Below are 18,192 nucleotides of genomic sequence, written 5' to 3'. Positions count from 1 at the left end.
CTTATGCAAGATAACCCAACAAAGGACTGAAAAGCTCTGCAAATCCTGGCTGCTGCCATCTTATTTTTTCTCAGTTTTGTACACTGATTCTTTCCTGAAGAACACATTTAAATCTCTCTCCCCCCATCCAAACCCACCACCTCTCAAGTTGGACTTTGCTCTCATTTTTATATTGCATATGGGACATGCTGTTGGTGTGATACTTTTTTTATAACTTATATTATTATCTATACAGAGAGTTTTTTGTTAAAGGTGACCTGCAGAGTTGTTTTGAGTTCTTTCAGTAGTCTGTTCTTTCAATATGCCTCAGATCATAGTTTTTTTTTTAATGATGAGTTTTTCTTCATTGTACTCATTTGAATTTTAGATGGCAACTTTCAACTTCTTATGTAGGGCTTTACCACTGATGACATTGCAACCCATAAGGCATGTGGATACACAAGCCTGCCCACTGAATTTCAGCCTTTATTCTCACTAATAATTTCAAAGCCACATGAATACGTTCTTGCTTTTGAAAATCACTTTCCTCCTCTGAAAAAACTGTTTTATTTTCTCCTTTGTCTTCCATGACTGACCAAAACAGAACCTCAGCAGGAACAATCCTACAGTCACTTGCCACTTGTTCCCCAAATTATCTTCCTGAGACGGTCTTCTCCTTAGGCAAAGGAGGGCACATTTACCTTTTGAAATGTACTTCAGGTCCATAGCTTAGAGCTATTTTCCTTTTTTTTTCCTGAAGACTTTAGCAAGAAAATAGAAATGAGACTGCTCCATTCTCACTTTCACAGCTAAAGCCAACTAAAGTGGGAATGGCACACACCTTGGCTGGAAGATGTCAGCCTCCTACAACTCTATATCAGCAAATAAATGCTGTTAAATGCACTTGCATGATCAGATGAATTCAGTTCTTTTCAGCTAGTTTTGAAGATACTTCAGAATTCCAAGGAGATATTTCCAGCCCATTTAAAATATATTCTATCGACATCTATTAAGATGAGGGTATTTAACATAGAAAGCTTTTTGTGTTCTTTTCATAGAACAATCTCAGAGTACTTTGTTATTTTGCTTTGTTACAGGAGAACAAAAAGGAAAGAATGTATTTTTGCCAACTGCCATAAAAGCAGAATCATCTTCCCTGAACTTGCTGTTCACTGCATTTCACCTTGATCCTCTTGAAGGTTTGAAAGCATTGTTGTTTATCTGGAGCTCAGGGAAAGGGATTTTCTTTCTCTCTGAAGTTGATTCTAATGTACTTCAAAGAGTTGTCATCTATTAACATTATCCACTTGTCTTCCTATGATTCAAAAACTATACCCTTAGAAATGAAGAGCTTTCCCAAATCTGTTCTAGCAGCATGCTTTAGGCAAGAAAGAAGACACTGACAATGTTACCAATATTCAGAGAGGTGACAAAAACCAGACCAAGAGCACAGAGTCGTACCAACCACAGTGCCCACTGTGCGCTCCTTTTCAGCCACCAGACGGGAAATGTTGATGTGCCTCACCAAGGGCATACACAGAGATACACATTTTGGAAACAAATCTACTATGAATTGGCTAAAACTAGTATCTCAAAAGGCACCCTACCAAGAGGTACTGAAGTGAAGGGTGAAGCATGCCCACACAGAATCAAGGCCTTATCCAGCTTCCAAACCAGAAGAATAAACAGTACAGTACAGCCAAGATTCAAAGGACTGCCCACCATGTGTGCCTGCCAGGCCATAATAAAAGCTGAAATGCATCAATAGCTTCAGGCTGGCTGAGAACGAAACTGACTTGAGTTCTGATCAAGTTTGGTGGTCTCCACACAGCTCTTGCATTACAGAAGCTACCATCTCTACAGACAGCAATTTTACAGAGAAGTGAACCAGTGGTGAACCTCACTGGGGCAGCACTGGCAGCAGCACACCACAGCATCCTGAACTGCACCTGCCCGGGTAACAAATGGTTTCTGGGAATAAAAAAGGCTAAAAAACATGACTGGAAAGCACACAAAAATCATCAAGACCTCAAAAAATTCTGAAAACAGCACTTGGGAAAGCCAAAGCATCTTGGTTTAAATTGAAAACCATGGCTGAAATACCTCTGAGCTATTCTCAATGGAAGTGATTTCAAGGTAAGAATGAGTACAGACAGAGTACACAGACCTGATGATACAGTGTGTGTGCTATCAGTAAAAGAACATACTGTGCCACTGAATTACTGAATTACCAGGCCTTTCCCACTGCAGACACACCACCCCAAAACAGGAGAGGTGGACTTCATGCATGCAATTTTATCAAAACATATTTCTCTAATAAGCAAAATTATATTAACCCAACAGTTTCCTATTTTCAAGTGTGCCACAAAATTAATCGAAGATAAGACTTTAAGAAAAAGGTCTTTAAAAGAATCAGCATTATTCACTACAGAGGTGGAGACTGACATTTTAACCTACTTGAGGTTATTTTTTTTAATTAGTCAGTGTTTTAAAAACTTTTCATAAAATAGGAACCCTCCACTACTTTATAAACAAAAAGAATAAATGCAAAATCCTTCACATCACAGGAGTTTCATGTTTCATAAGAGACAAAGTGCAAATGAAGTCTAGAAACTGCTAGATTGCTGACAATTTGTTTAGCAAATGCCATCTAAACCAGCACACAAAGTCACCTCAATCTGTTATCCAAGAACTTGCAACAGCAGTAAATGTTAATGACACATGGCAAGGTAAAAGCTATCAGCCAGAGAAGGAACAGCTTTTAGGAGAGCATTAGAGGCTTGTATGTTTTGAATTCTAAAATTTTGTATCTGCAGGAAAGGTTTTCAGTATTTCACATGCAAACACTTTCATGCAAATAAATACATTTTCCTCTAAACTAAGAGTTTACAAGGGCACAATTAGCAGTTTTCACTGAGTATAAATCAGGCAGCTGCCTGTAACTGGAACCAGGAGCAAAAGATGTATAAGAGATGTTTTCTTCCTTGCAGATGTTTTCCCAAGATCTAAGGAAAAGTTCTACTTCAAGAAATTAATATAATACTATCTAAATCTACATGGTCTATGGCTTTATAATGTATATTTACATGTGAATAGTTAGTTTTGGTTTAAGTTTTTGGGGTTTTTTTTCATTGCAAATTTCCTTTTGGATTTCATCTATTTCATAAAAGATTAAAACAGCTACAAAGATGCAGCAAGGCAAATTAAGCTCACTGTGACACCTCTGCAAATAAAGCTACCTTTTAACAAGCAGCAGAGGGGTCAACACCAATGAATCAGTACTAACTGCTATCACTAGCAGTGCAAGAAAGAAAAACACTACCCCTTCATTCCAATGGGGATCAGAATAATTTAAACCTGCAAGTTTGAAGAAACTAAATACGAAGAAACCAAATAAGTTTCACATGACAGAGGCATGTCTAAATGTCTACTTCTGTCTACATATCATAATGGTACTGAAATACAAGTGATGTCCAATATATGCTTGGGACATAGGACACTGCTTAAGACAAAGCACTAAGCAATGCCTTAAAACTTCATCAGCGAAAATAATACAAAAACAATGGGCTGGGGATTTTTTTGGGTGGGGAGCAGTGGGGGCATAGAGATAACACCCACTAACTAATCTTTTTTTTCCACTAAGTCAGCATTTCAACAGCTCAAGTATCTATAAATGAACCAGTCTCTTGAGAAAAAAATTATTTAAATTTGTATCATTCTGCAAATAAGAGGACATTTTTAAGAACAGATGATACTATTTTCTTCAGCCTTTCTGCAACAACGAACTGCTCCCATGATTTCTAAACCACTTCCCTGTTCTACACAGTGACCCCAGTTGTAAAAAACAGGGAAACTTCCCCTTCCTTCAGGTCAATGGAAAACCAGAATCACTTTTCAACAAGCTGATCAGAACACTGCAGATAAATATAAAGAAGAACCATAAATGGCATATTTTCATGCACACCACTCCCAAGACACCAAAATGACAGAAGAAGCAGCTGAGGTACTAATGCAGATGTGACCTAAGAGGCCTCAGGCACAGATAACCAACCAACCTGTGCAACTTAAAAAGCAACACAAACTCCCAGCTGCTGGCTTCTCTTCCCCAGTGAAATAAGATGTAACACATATTCAGTTTACAGTATGATGCCACATTTTGGCTGGAAGGCATAAGAGATATGAATTTAACAACGTGTTAAATTGGAGTGTAGCACCTGTGTCTTGCTACCAGCCTGCTTGATTTCCCCAGGGCTGGAGGATGTGCCTGCCACCTGGAGATGGGCAGCACAGCCTGACTTCTTCTTTCTAAGCTCCTTCTAGAACTACCTGGGCACGAGCTCCCCAGCCTGACCACAGATCCTAGGCATGGCACAGGGTGGGCAGGAGACACATGCTTTGAATCACAGAATCATTTGGTTGGAAAAGACCTTTAAGATGCAGTCCAACTCAAACTAGCACTGCCAGGTACACCTAAACCAAACCATGCGGCAGACTTGGCAGTCCCTAAGTGCCACATCTACACATAATTTAAATACCTCCAGGTATGGTGATTCAACCAGAATGCTAACCATTGATTCACAGAAAAAAGTTACCCCTGAATGAAAATATTTGACATCATTTACAAGCCTCTCTCACATTCTCTCCTCTCATGTCTGTCTGATGTAAGAACAGCAGGCATATATTGTATGTCAGGCAACTGCTTCAAGTGACTGCACCATGGGAAGAAGCGTCGACACCAACGACAAAAGAGAATGTTAGGGAAGCTTGTGTCTCCTACAAAATGCTTTGAAAAAACCCCTCTCTGTTGCAGCATGGACTCTAAACAAATATGCCTACATTCTCTCAAGGTATCTTACTTTCAAATGCAAATAATATGATGCTTAATGAAAGGGAATAAAGCCTTGTTCCCAGAATATAAAATGAAACAAGTAACTGAATTTACCAAAGGACAAAACAAGGTTGAAGCTCTCACTAATGGCTTTGTATCTGATTTTTAATACTAAAAGCTTCCTGTGCTTCATTTATGAATTTGGAAGGGAGAAATTTTGAAACAAAAGTATGTAGCACATTTTCCCACAGGCATATTGACTTCTACCTTTCCTGTGAAAATAATCCACACATTTCAGTTTTCTGCATTTCAAGATTTGATCATCTTTTGGAGCAGCAAGAAAGGAGAAAAACACTCATATTACCTAGATTAACCTTGTGCTCACTACTTCCCCACACAAATAAATGCCAAAATAGCAAGCCAAATCTTTCCTCTCTGACCTCCAAGTAAGTACTACTGCTTGAAAAAATATATCCTGTTACTGCTTGAAAAAAATCTACTGTATTCCCACCCCCTCAAACCATTCCTCTGTAAAACAGTTCATCTTAAAAATACAGTGCTGTCACCTTCCTTTTTCAGGTTTTTGCCATTGCTGTCACTATGGAAACAATCAGATCATCAGATATGTCAGTAAGCACGATTTATAAAATACGAAAGTACCAAAGGTAGATATTCTACATAAAACCCAATCAAGACAAAATTAGCGTGCTAGTAAGGTAACATTGGCTTTAAAGAACTTTCAATTTCATATGATTTCCTAGAGCAATGCTGCAATGAGCTACAGCCAAGGAGAGAGCTGCCAGCACAGCATCATGCATGAAGTCACACAGCCAAAGGCTGCAACAAACCCCAGGACAAAGGGCTGTAATCAGCCCTTTGCCATCCATTCAAAATGCAAAAATCCTACAGTAAAGGGAATTCAGTATATCCCCAAAACATTACACCAACATAAGAAATATGGCAAGACATACAGATATTTGTTTCTCTGAGACTTAGAAATAAATTAAGGAAATTAAGGAAGACCCTTTCAGTTTGTTTTGCCTGTATCTCAATATCAATTCAGTCATATTCCCCTCTGTTCATCGCCTTTGTTCACATCTGCATCAGAAGCAAAGCTGAAGCAAATTACTCACAGCTTCCCAACCAAAGATTTAAAGCAGTTCTTAGAGAAACATCAGTTATAGAGCTTGGCTGGGCAGCTATTCTGTTGAGTTGTAGTTTCAGCAGTGCAAAAGCAGAGTGCTTATTATTGCTGTAAGATGGGGTTCATCCAAACCTGTATGTGCAGAAGATGCATTTTTTCCCTGCTCCCAAAGCTCAGGACATACTTCACTTTGACATGTTGACTCAATTATAGCACTTGGGAGCCTCAAGAGAACAAACACAGCTTTTTGAGACACCTCCCTCTCTACACTCACATTCTCCCTGTGCTTATTTAGAAGCTCACTGCCTTTTGCCATCACACTATTCTCTCATATGTTACACTGATGCACCTATCCGCTTCACATTGCTGCTTTTCCTCACCTCTACTGTCTTGGAAAGTAAGCAACTACCATACTTCAAATTCAGCTACTGAAGTTACAACACAGAAAACAAAAGCAAGAGGGACCTCTTTTTCTGACAAGATAAAATATTTCAGCTCAAGAAAAAAGAGCAAGAAAACAGGTCAAACACAAGAGTCACAGAGCACCAGGAGCAGACATGAAGCTGTAAACTGCTTTTAAAACATTGTGGAGCCAAAAAAATAAATGTGAACTTTTCTTAATAATGACATGGCAAACAGTAAGCTCCAGGTGCCATTTCAGGTTGGGAAGACAATCTGCCAACTAATCAGTGCTGCACAGCTGACTCTGAGACTGCTTGCTGCCTTTAAGACTTCCGCACATTTTTTGCCTTTGATGCTGCATCACATACAGCAAAGTCCCTTATATTCAGAGCCCCCCAAGTGGCTCAATAAAAGAAACAGTCTACAGTATTCTTGTCTTAAAAGCTCTGGTTTTGACTGGCTAGCTTGATAAAAGATGGAAATGTATCAGATTATTCACTTTTTAACACAGGATGAGCCACTTAGGACAGCAGTTGAGGTACTCTGAGATGGAGATAGTCCCTTCCTCACTTGAAACATATGCTTTTGATTCCTAATTTCCAAAACATAACATTACATGCTTTATCTAAGATTTCCTCTATTAGACTGCAGAAGTCAGATGGAATGAAGTCAGACAGCAGCTGCAAGGAGAGACTGAAGGAATTGGAATTCTGAACTATTAAGAGGGCAAGGAAGAAGTTATAAATACATAACTGAGTGAAAAGATAGAGGACAAAGTAAGATAAATTTAATAAGTCTTTTGTGGGAGATCCCCTTCCACAAAAAGCTTCTAGAAACAGAGTGAATTTTGATGCAGTTTCCCTGCAGTTAATTACATTAGTTCACAAAAATCAGGAAACTGTAAGGTAGTACAGAGGAAAATTCAGAGCTGGAGTTTATGTTGTTCAAATATTGGACAATTGTGCAAGTTTATATCTATCTGGCTCTTTTTTTCCTCTTTTCCCTCAATCGTGCATGCCTGAGGGGTTCCAAACACCCTGTGCTGAAGCATTCAATACTTCAAAAAGGTTAGAATTGTATTTATCTGGTACTGTGGTACTTCTCATTTGTATATGTAGCTCTCTGCCCCTGCTTCTTTTGCACCCTTTCCTAGGCTTTAAAGTGACTAGAAAACACTGTATGTTGAAGCCTGGGTAACAAGCAGTATCTACACAATATTTTCAGTATTATCAGCTACTGTACATTCCTAAACACAATTTCTAGTACATTTCTAAGAGCATAAATAGGTTACTCCAATCAGTCTCATAATAATTACAAAATGTCCTCTAGCACAGACTGCTCTTAGGACTCTGAACAACCACCAAGGCAATGCCACACCATCAACATGAAAAAATCCAAGCGATTAGCATAAAGAACTTTTGCATGTACTGCATGACTTCCACAGAATTGAACATGTCACTGAAATCAGTAGTGGAGCTCATTACAAAATTCCTTGTCATATACAGGAGCTTCTACTCTTCAGGTATTTAGAAAGAAAGCTAAAGACACAGCAAATTCAGGTAAACTTTTTTCTGAATAAGAAGCCTACCCCATGATTTAAGGTACTTGCTGGTACTTGAGTTTACTACATGCTGACTTCCTAGCTGTAAAATGCCTGATTTTACCTTTTGTCAGTGCATTCATGCAAAGAAGTCTTCAGTCAACACATGAAACTCTTGCCCTATACATGCCTTCAGAATAACTCTATTTCTGTTTCTCTTTTTCCCTGTGATGGTGGATGTAACAAAACCCCCCTGTTTCTACCAGAGAGTAAAACAAGTACTTTGTAGTAATAGAGAGGAGTACCCTGAAAGGGTCCTTAACCTCACTATGAATACCATGCTCTATAAACTTGATTTGGCAAACCTGTAGAAACAGAGGAGTTTTACTATTTGTGATTCCATTGAAAAAGACAGGATTATTGCTTATAAAAGGATAGACAACAGAAGCAAATATAGAGCTGCAGAGGAGAAAGCAATCCTGCTTAATGGAAAAATACATCTGAAGTCTGAAATATATACACATTTAATCTTCTTGGACTGTTCTTGCTTAGTATACCCAGAAAATAAAACTGTATCTATTACTTCTTCCCTTCTTTGCTTACTGATTAGTGAACTGAATATCATCTTCTTACTCTGGGTTCTAGGAGCTTTCTTCTAATAGATTAATGACAATAGAAAAGCCACAACATTGAATAACATTGAATAACAAATACCTGCTATTTTCTTGGACTCGCATGCATTTTCTAACAGCACCCTGAACCAGAAAATACTCTTCATACACATGCCCAAGGTTCACATGCATTATAATCAAGTTCCAAGAGTTCAGCCATCCCCTCCTGAGCTTGCTTCCAATATTCTGATACTCTGTAACAGAGCATGAAGAAGGCAAATAAGTTTCAGAAGACCTGTTTATTTTGGAAACCGACAGTGATTCCCAGTCACCTAACAGCTGCCTTCAAAGAAAACAAACAAAATTCAAAGGCTCCTATTGATTCTGGAAGAATTAGTGTGGTTCACTAGCCAGCACTTAATACTGCTGACATCCAAACACAGCTCTATAGGAGTCCAGCAGGAATCACACACTATCAGAACAACTGTCAAAATCAACATGTAAAAACCACATCCCCATTTTATGTGGTACACTCCAGTTATTCCTAATATCCTTCCATATTACCATAGGATAACCTGCTTGGTAGAAATGTCAAGTGGCAAAAAAGACAGGATAAAATGTAACTTTACACCCAGTAAATAAATTAATTCTATGAATGAATTACATTGATGACATTTGTGCCCTTTTTCTTTGGCATAAATAAAGTAGCTACCCTGCTGAGAAAACAGAACGTCTAAATCCAAATGAAGTTTGCCATCCATTCAGAGAAAGAATAAGATGACAATCATGTGCCACAGATTTATCACATATTTAATGCAGTTCTGGAAATTGGAGGATGTCAGCAATAAGAACAGTGGAAGAAGCTAGACAAAACAAAAGGAAACACCTGAAAGCATGACTATTGGCAAGGAGTTATTCCCAAGGAAAAGCTGAGGAAGTAAGGACAGCGTTTCTCAGCAATTTTTCAGACCCAACACACATTCAAAGCTACTACTTTGAATATGGACTCTCCCTCCTGCTCTTGCTGGTTCATGGGAAATTTCATCTCTGCCAAACAAATCAAGGGAAACTGAACTGCAGATTCCATTAACTTGAACTCTGAGACAGCAGCTCGGCTACTGTGAGTCACTGACAGCTGGGAACAATCCTGCCAGCCTGGGAGAGACACCAAATTCAGTGCAATACCCATCCTCATGCACTCAAATCCACAATAGCCAGCACATCTGAAAGGAATCACAAGGATACTACTGCTTGCTGGAGAGGGAGATGTGTGGTTGAAAAAGATTCCTCAGCAGGAAGGGTCTGCTTCAGGCAGCAGTAAACCTACGTACATACAACCACTTCCAAATCATCTGTTCTCTTGGTACGGAAAAGGAAGCGAAAATGCAGTGTGTTAATTAAGGATTCCAAAGATCCCTCTACAGATTCTACATGTATCAAAAAAGATATTCAAGCCTTCCTGCATCACGAATCAAAGCACAAAGAAACAGATACCACTGAACAGGAGGGATGAGCAATCAGCTTCTTTCGTACCTGAAACTACATTGCTAAATCCAGAGATATTTGTATCTCTGGTCTCATCAGGCTGTCTGATTAAAAAACCTGGCTTGTGCATTATATATTGCTTTTGTAGCAGCACGAAGTCCCTGCACATCTACAGTTCAGCCAGTTACATGGATATGGCAGAGGGCAAAGAGTAACTCATTTAGAAGGGTGAGAGAAATGACAAGAGGTAAGAAGCAACTCGATGCAGATTCCTTAGACCACATATTTTATAAAAGCATCAAACTGGGAAATAAAATTAAGGGAGTTTGCTTGGGATGGGGGAAGGTTTGCCTCTTTTTAAGAAATCCATGTTTTCTAGAGGACAAGCACAAAAACACATGGCTCATCAGTAACTGCCCTTACAGTTTTCTTCAACATACAAGATTTACCTGATTTTAGGGCCTTGTCGGCAACAGCAAGCTTTAGAAGAAAAAAACCCAAAATGCTATTTCAAACTCAGCTCAGTTGTATCACTAAGTCTCACATGATTTAGTCACTAACGGTAGAAAGACCAAAAATGCTTAGCCTCAAGAGTACCATGGTAATTGCTAAACTCAACCTTATTAGAAACGATTATTCTCTACAAGTCCCCAGGTACAGGGAATTATTCTTTATGATTATTTAATAAAATTACAGTTTCATAACTGTAACTTCTTCCTGGACAGATCCTTACATCTACCTGCCACCTCTTAAATTAAACTTATTTCTTGCTTGCTTGATAATCTTTCTTGATATTGTATTTGTCATGACTGCATTTCACCACTTCCCGACAGAGGAAACATTGCAAACCAAATGGAATTTTAAATTCAATGCATAGTGTCATGTCAAATGCCAGCCAGGGACACATTTCTACCACACAGAAGTGTCTTCTGGAGTTCTATGCAGTAAGCTACTGATTTTAGTGTCCTTCAGTTAGGAGACTGTAAGAGTCCTTGGTCAGATAGGTTCTTCTCATTGAAATCACAGAGCAAGATAACCACAGAACAAGATCTTGCTTTACCAGACAAATTTATCTATACAGAAAATGAGGAGGAGGATCTTGCCTTGCCTTTCATGATTTCAAAGATACATCCTGAAATTGGGTTGATGGTTAATGCAGTCTCATGGAAAACAGAGGAATATAGACATTACAATATCACATATTTACTTTCATCTACCCTTCTTCAGAATACTAATAACTTCCTATTAAAAAAAAGTTTTGTTTATTTCCTATAAACTAAATTTGACACTCCCCTTAGTCACTGCACTTTACGTGCCTGGCACACACAGTATTTCACTGACTGAAGGGGAAGATTTTGAAAAACTCCTGGTAAGTACTCACAGCAGAGCAATGCCATTAAATTTATTCCCCATCTTAAAAACAGTCTTGTAGATTTGATAAAAGTCTGTTCAGTTAATGCTCAGGTATCTCAGCTATTTGATGCGGTAAACGTAGAATCCTATGAGAAATTCACACAACCACGTAGGAAACAGGTAGTCATGCATGCTCCTCAGCCATCCCTTCCTGTGTAGATTACAGGCTGAGTATTGTATTTGTATCGTTCATTTTCAGGGTCTCAGAGATTTCTCTAGCTCTAAATTCAGATCTGTTCAAGAGATGAAACATGCCTACCTTTCAGCTTCTCTGGTTTCCAGTGCTGCAGAATGCCACACAATTTACACTAAACCAGAGTCTCACAGTGTTTTAATGGCTGACGCTTGCAATTTTATGAGCTGGTGGATTAGACTTTTTCCATTGCAAACCTAGATACAGTTTAAGGTGACAGGTTTGGCAAGTCTGGATTTATCAGTTTCTCTGAACATAAACCTGCATCAAAGAGGATGGAAGTTAAGCACTCACCTTTTCAGCAGTGCCTTTGTTCAGAAGCCAACACACAGAGCAAAGTCAACAATGCCTGGCTTACAAGCACACCCTCCAGCTGGGGAAAAAAAACCAGAATGGGTCTAGATTAGAGATACACAGGAAAGAAAGATCAAAGAGTACTTTATTTTATACACATATGAAGAGCATTGAACACAGGCTGTTCAACCAACTGCTTTGTTCTAAACAGAAAATATTCAACAACACAATGCACATACTATTGTGGCTCCCTAAAAATATGTCAAGCAAAAGCAAAGGCAGTATTTCTCAATCATGGAAACCAACCCCCAGTACATAAAATGAAAAGCAGGAAGAGAAAAAATATGCCAAGAACCCCTTAGTTTGTTTTAAGAGTTAACAGTCCACCAGGCAAGAGAGTTCCAACGTCCTTGACTATAACTGCCAGAGAACTTGGCCTTAAATTTCACATAACTACATTTCTTCGTAATGAGAAAGTTAAAACATGCCCCCATAGGAAGTTCTCAATACCAGAGCTCAGACAGCAACTGAAATTATTGTGCAGACTGCATAATAGCAGAGTCACAGAATATTCTGAGCTGGAAGAGATCCACAAGGATGGTTGAGTCCAGCTCTTAACTGAATGGTCACACAGGATCAAACCCACAGCCTTGGTGCCATTAGCACCATGCTCTGACCACCTGAGCTGATCTTGGGAATACGTACAGACCATGTGTAGAAATGAAACTGAGCAATATAAATTGCTGTCTCATAGTTGTGCTCGAAAACAAAGGAACATCCCTTTGCAAAGGGACATCCCCAGACTGGCACACTTTCCAAATTCTTTAAATAATCTCCTCAAATTAATTCCAGCCTACAGGAATCATGCAGCAAATGCTAAGCACAGGCAAGTCCTTCCTCCCCCAAGTCAGGGTCTGGGGCAGCAGCTCCATGTGATGACTCCTATTGTCCATTTCCACCACACCAGAGCCCAGCAGGCACCTGGCACCTACCCAGAGAAGTTACTGAGGGGAGCAGTGAACCTGAACACATTTTACTATTTACCTATGGCACCAGGCAAACAGAGCAGCTTAGGGCTGCTCCCTATCCTTTCAGATGCAGCCAAACTGACTTTCTGAATGGAATTTTTAAATGCACTTTATTTCATTAATGAAAAATTCTCTGCTGCTTTCCTCTATAGTAAAAAGGTGTTAGTCCTGTTCATACCATCCCATTGTGTGCAGGTAGTCACACATAACACAAACAGCAATTCACAATCCAGGTGCTCCCTTAACATTCCCCACTAGATGCAAACAGGAACAAACCAGTGCAACTAGACCTCTATATCTGGTACTAGTTTGCTCCCATTTATCTGCAGCTACAGCCTTCAAGCAGAATGTAGCAAGACACCATTCTCAAAAAATCATTCCTGAAGCTTACTCGCCTCTCTTCTCCCCTTATACCCTTTTCATACCATTTGCCCAAGTGTTGCTTTTTAAAACACTTTTTTCCTGAAGAAAGGCAGTATTTAAGACTGGTATGCAATAATGTAGATTTGAATCAGCAGGAAGCATTATGGAGGCAATATTAAAGAGTTAAGAGAGTCTGCCAACTTGTCCTAATACCTCAAAAGCAAGCATAAATTAAATGGGTAAAAGATTTCCAAATTGTTTAATCTATTTTCATTAGAAAACTGGGTCTTTGATGTTAGATTATTTCCTGACTATTTCTACCAGTCTTCTGTATTATATATTTGTTTTTATATATTTGTTCTTCCAGTCTTTCCTTTGGGCAGACTATTCCATACTTCAATATATTTTATAACCTCATTCCCTTGTTTCTAGTTATGCCCCTTCTCACTTTACTCATTTAATTAGTTTATATCTTTCAAGTATGCACCTTTCAAATATTTGTAGACTCTTATCACATCTCTCAGCTACACTTCAGGTAATCATATAGCCCAGGAAGGCATGTGTGCCTGTAGGTCCCCTGGTCTGTACTCCTTTGCCATTAGTCCCTCCAATCTCTTCAGTTCATTTATATCTATCTAAAAATAAGAAGTTTGGGCCTGGTACAACTTGCAAGTTAACTCTCACAGTTGTTCAAGAAGGAACTTCTCTCTAATTTTTGTAACTCAAAACTGTATGCATTTACCACTTGCTACCATGACACATCTGTAAACTGATTTATCTGCTGTGCAGCTATTCACTCCAAATGTATCTGGTGCTTGAAAAACTAGTGCTTTTCCAGTTTCACTCCTTCCCTGGAGCACACACAAACACATTTCTTGATAAACCTTTTTGACTGAATTCTCCCCAGTACCTCCCCACAAGTGGGAAGTACTTTACTTTTATGTTCTCCCATTAGTTCTACTATCTCTAGTTCCTCTGTTAGTGTCTTTATAGTTAATTCACTTCTAACATTTGGCATCTTAGAAGTTTAGAAAGATCCCAGCCTCTAATAAATGTGTAAAACCATATATTTTTTAGTAAGATACAACAATATAATGACTCCACATGGCCAAATAGAGTATTTTTCAGCACTACCATGTTTACATTTCTGTGACTTCCTGTTGAGAATTTCCTACTTCCAGCCTAAATTATCTAATGCAAAAGACCAAAACACACAATCTGATGTCTCTTAAGCCAGTTACGATACACAGTCATGCCAGGGGTGCTGTTAGAAGGCAGCAGCTGTCTCCCTTCCCTTCCCCACACATTAACCAGCAGCACGTTGCCTTTCTCGTGCCACCACAGCCCTGTGGTGAGCCAGGTTACTTTTCTGTTTTAGATTCAGTGCATCTGCACAAAATTCTATGCTATTTTCTATTTTAGATTGTGCATCTGCACAAATTACACAGGGACAGGAGAGTGGGACTTCCACCACGGAAAATGTCAGGTCCTGTACTGAATTCCCACTTTTAAGCATTACTTTAGCATCAGAAAGTAAGCCTGACATCCTGGAAGTGGGAAGTCTGCAAAAACCCAAAGACTTCTCAGAAACAAACAGAAGGAGAATCCTTAAGACCATGTGAACAAACACTGAAGTTTTCTGCATACTTGAGGGGACAAGATGAATTGAACACAAGGTAGATCTGTTAAGGAGCTGAATTCTTTCAAGGATTAGAAAAAACTTGATGGAGTAAAGGAATACAAAAACACATTGTTTATTGGAACTTTCTCAAAAGGTTTGGTCGAGTCCTTCACAAAGGGCTACTCAAGTCACTGTGAAGGCAAGAAGAACAAAGTACTGTCACAAGCAGGAAACTGGCAAAAAGAAATGAAATGAGAATCACTGATCAGTTTTGAGCATGGAAGAAGGGTAATTGTGGAGTTCTCAAGAACCTGGATCTATTTTTTTCAGGTTGTTATTAAATAATTGCAAAAAAAAGCAAAAACAAATAAAATTTCATCTGGACACAACTTTGAGTGAGGTGAGTTGAATACACAGAATAATGTACATTATATAAGGAAATTCTAACAGAGAGAACTCTTGGGCAGTCTGAGATGATAGCAACAAAGAAAATGAGAAAGAAACAAACACCAGAAAGAGAGGTCTTTAATTATGAGCTATAAATTTCCTGTTGTTACTTTGTAAGAATTTATGTTGTCTGTCAGTGAAAACAGTCATATGATCAGCACTGTAAAAAAAGTAAACAAGATGTTTAGAAAAAAACCCCACCTTTTATATATATTAGCATTCTCTGGCATACACTTTCTAAACCTTCACCTTGAATGTATTTAAGTCCAGCTTGACTGAAGCAATATTTAGCAGAAAGAAAAATCCTCAAGAAAATTCAATGAAAATTATCAGGGCAAAGAATACGCCTAAAATTGAAGGGAAACCATACAGAAACCATTTCAGTATCCTTGAAATTACAGACAACAGGCTTGGAATCAGTGACACCTAAAGCATTTCCACATTGGCCTGTTATCTCTGCTAGTACCCTCCAGGATAGAGTATGCCTGGTTTCTAGGCAATCCAGTCTACTGCTTAACTGCTGGCACTGTTGGAAAGCTTTTCCTGAATTCTAATTATACAATTTATACTCTTTATTTCTGGGCTGAGAGAATAGGAGAGAATTTTTTTCTTTTTCTCTTTGCAGCACACTTTAAAATTTTTACATTATTGTAACTCCTCTAGCCTGAATAATTCTGATTGTTCCATTCTCTGCTGGTAGGTCATGTTTTCTTTGCTATTAGTTTCTCCTGAGCTACTTTCAGTTGGCCCTCATCTTTCATCTTTCCTCAAATATGGTGTGCAAAAATATCTGCAGCACTCCATTGTTCCAGAACACAGTAAGGAGAATGACTAAAACAGTCCTACATGATTTGAGTTCATTCTGGAGCAATCCAGGTCGGTTTCTTCCATTGATCAATTTTCCATAACACAAAAAATAAAGATTCTATCACTTCCTCCAAGACAACAGACTGGGTACTAAGAACAGAACAGCGTATTGCACACATCACTTCTATGACTGGATACAGTCTTCTCCTTTATTTCTCATCAGTGCATTCTATGCCTCAAAGTAAGCCAGAAAGGAGACTGACTTTTAAAATAAAACAATAATGACATCAAAGAAACAAACTAATGAAATGACAGACAGCAATCTTTCTTTAATGTATTTGTGCATGGATATATGACATCTGAAAGCCATCACACAGTAATTATGACAAGACTTAAAAATATAACCTACTGTAAAAAACAGGAAACTGTTTTGTGACCAAATTGTTGAGAAAACTTTGTATAATTTGTTTCAACTATATTCTCACTTCTATTTACACTACAGCACATACCAAAAGGCTTCAGCCAAGGTTAGGCTCCTTGCATATTATGTATCAACCCAAACACACAGCTGCCCTTTTTACAAGGGCATGTAGTTATAGGACTTGGAGGAATGGCTTTGAACTGAAAGAAGGCAGGTTTTACTTAGGAAGAAATTTTTTACTATGAGGGTGGTGGGACACAGCAATACATCATCCAGAGAAGCTGCAGATGCCCCACCCTGGAAGTGTTCAAGCCAGGCTGGATTGGCTTTGAGCAACCTGGGTAGTGGAAAACTGTCCCTGGTCATGGCAGGAGTGCTAGTAACTAGATAAGGTCTCTTCCAACCAACACCACTAGGATTCTAACAGTATCTGTATATGTAATCAGATTTCTGTATGCCTAACAAAGGACAGATGCTGTACCACATCCCTTTCAAAAGAAATGGATACAGCACACAGACAGAACAGAAGTATTATCCAAATTTTACACAAACAGAACTGAGACGGCAATAAAGTGAATTACCAAAGTTCACATGAAGAGCAGAGCAAGAGGCCTAGATGCAATTTTCTAATCACAGTTACAAGCTCATTAACCACAAAACAATCCTCCTCTCCTCTCCCTTATCACCCAACAACACACACGTGTGACGCCTGCGCCCAACTCTCATTCACAGTAATAGTGGAGGTCGAACAATATGCAACAGTTCTCCAAAAGAAAGCAGGAAATATTTTCTTTATTTACCATCCTGCATTTAGGAAGCCAATATCACTATTCTCACTCTTTCTCCTTCTCCTAAGTTCATGCCAGTTCATACCAAAGGCCTACACAAGCAGGGTTTAAGTAAACAGCTCATTTCACAACTGATGAAAGCAGGAATTCTGGCACTGCAGTACACCTCCAGCACTGGTTGTTAAATCAGGAGAACTAAAAAATTGCTTTAGTTTCTTCACTCTTAAAACTACAGTATGATGGAGTGCTACACCAAAACAGCTGGAAAGAGAAAAATCTCACCTTAAGTTAGAGTGCAGACTTTAAGAAATAAAGGAATCACTGAAAAAAAAAGGCAAGCCAGCCACAGACATTTTCATCTACACTTGAAAAAAACCATGCAAAAATGGCTAAGAGTGTACAGAAGTGAGTATGTGTTTTTATTAAGAAAATCAGAAATGCTGCAGGAAATGATGGAAAAGCAAAGAGCTAAACCAGAAGCTAGGTTAGAAAGGAACATCTCCCCAGAGCTTTAACAAATCCATCACAAGACTCTAGAGAGATGTTAAAAAACAAGGGGCTTTTGTAGCATTTTTAATACTCCTTTATGTGACACAGTGCATATATTTACCAAGAAGAGTAATGCAGTATGCAGAAACTAAAAATATAATTGCATACTGGAACAAGTTCAGGAGACACAACAGCATTTTATCAGACACACAAAGGTAACAGACCACAGAAGGGTACAAATGATGTGAGAAAAACTGATAAGGGTATATTTCAAAGAACAGGGAAGAAATCACAGAGAAAGAACTGAGAAAATATCACTCAGGTTACACTTGCAGCTTA

General features: G+C 38.7%; 1 protein-coding gene across 36 annotated transcripts in view; it reads right to left on the bottom strand.

Annotated features, from left to right (window-relative positions):
* NDST2 (N-deacetylase and N-sulfotransferase 2) overlaps positions 1-18,192 on the bottom strand; it is a 129,630-nt gene that overhangs the window by 89,474 nt on the left and 21,964 nt on the right. For 33 of the 36 annotated variants that reach the window (XM_064430501.1, XM_064430485.1, XM_064430512.1 and 30 more), the window contains one exon: positions 11,890-11,968. The exons of the other annotated variants lie outside the window; for them this stretch is intronic. The gene's annotated coding sequence lies outside the window, so the exon portion shown is untranslated. The remainder of the gene's footprint in view (positions 1-11,889; positions 11,969-18,192) is intronic. 36 annotated transcript variants of the gene reach the window in all.

The sequence above is a fragment of the Passer domesticus genome, chromosome 8 (assembly GCF_036417665.1).
Source record: "Passer domesticus isolate bPasDom1 chromosome 8, bPasDom1.hap1, whole genome shotgun sequence".
NCBI classification, from domain to species: domain Eukaryota; kingdom Metazoa; phylum Chordata; class Aves; order Passeriformes; family Passeridae; genus Passer; species Passer domesticus.
This window is presented reverse-complemented; position numbering and strand designations above follow the sequence as displayed.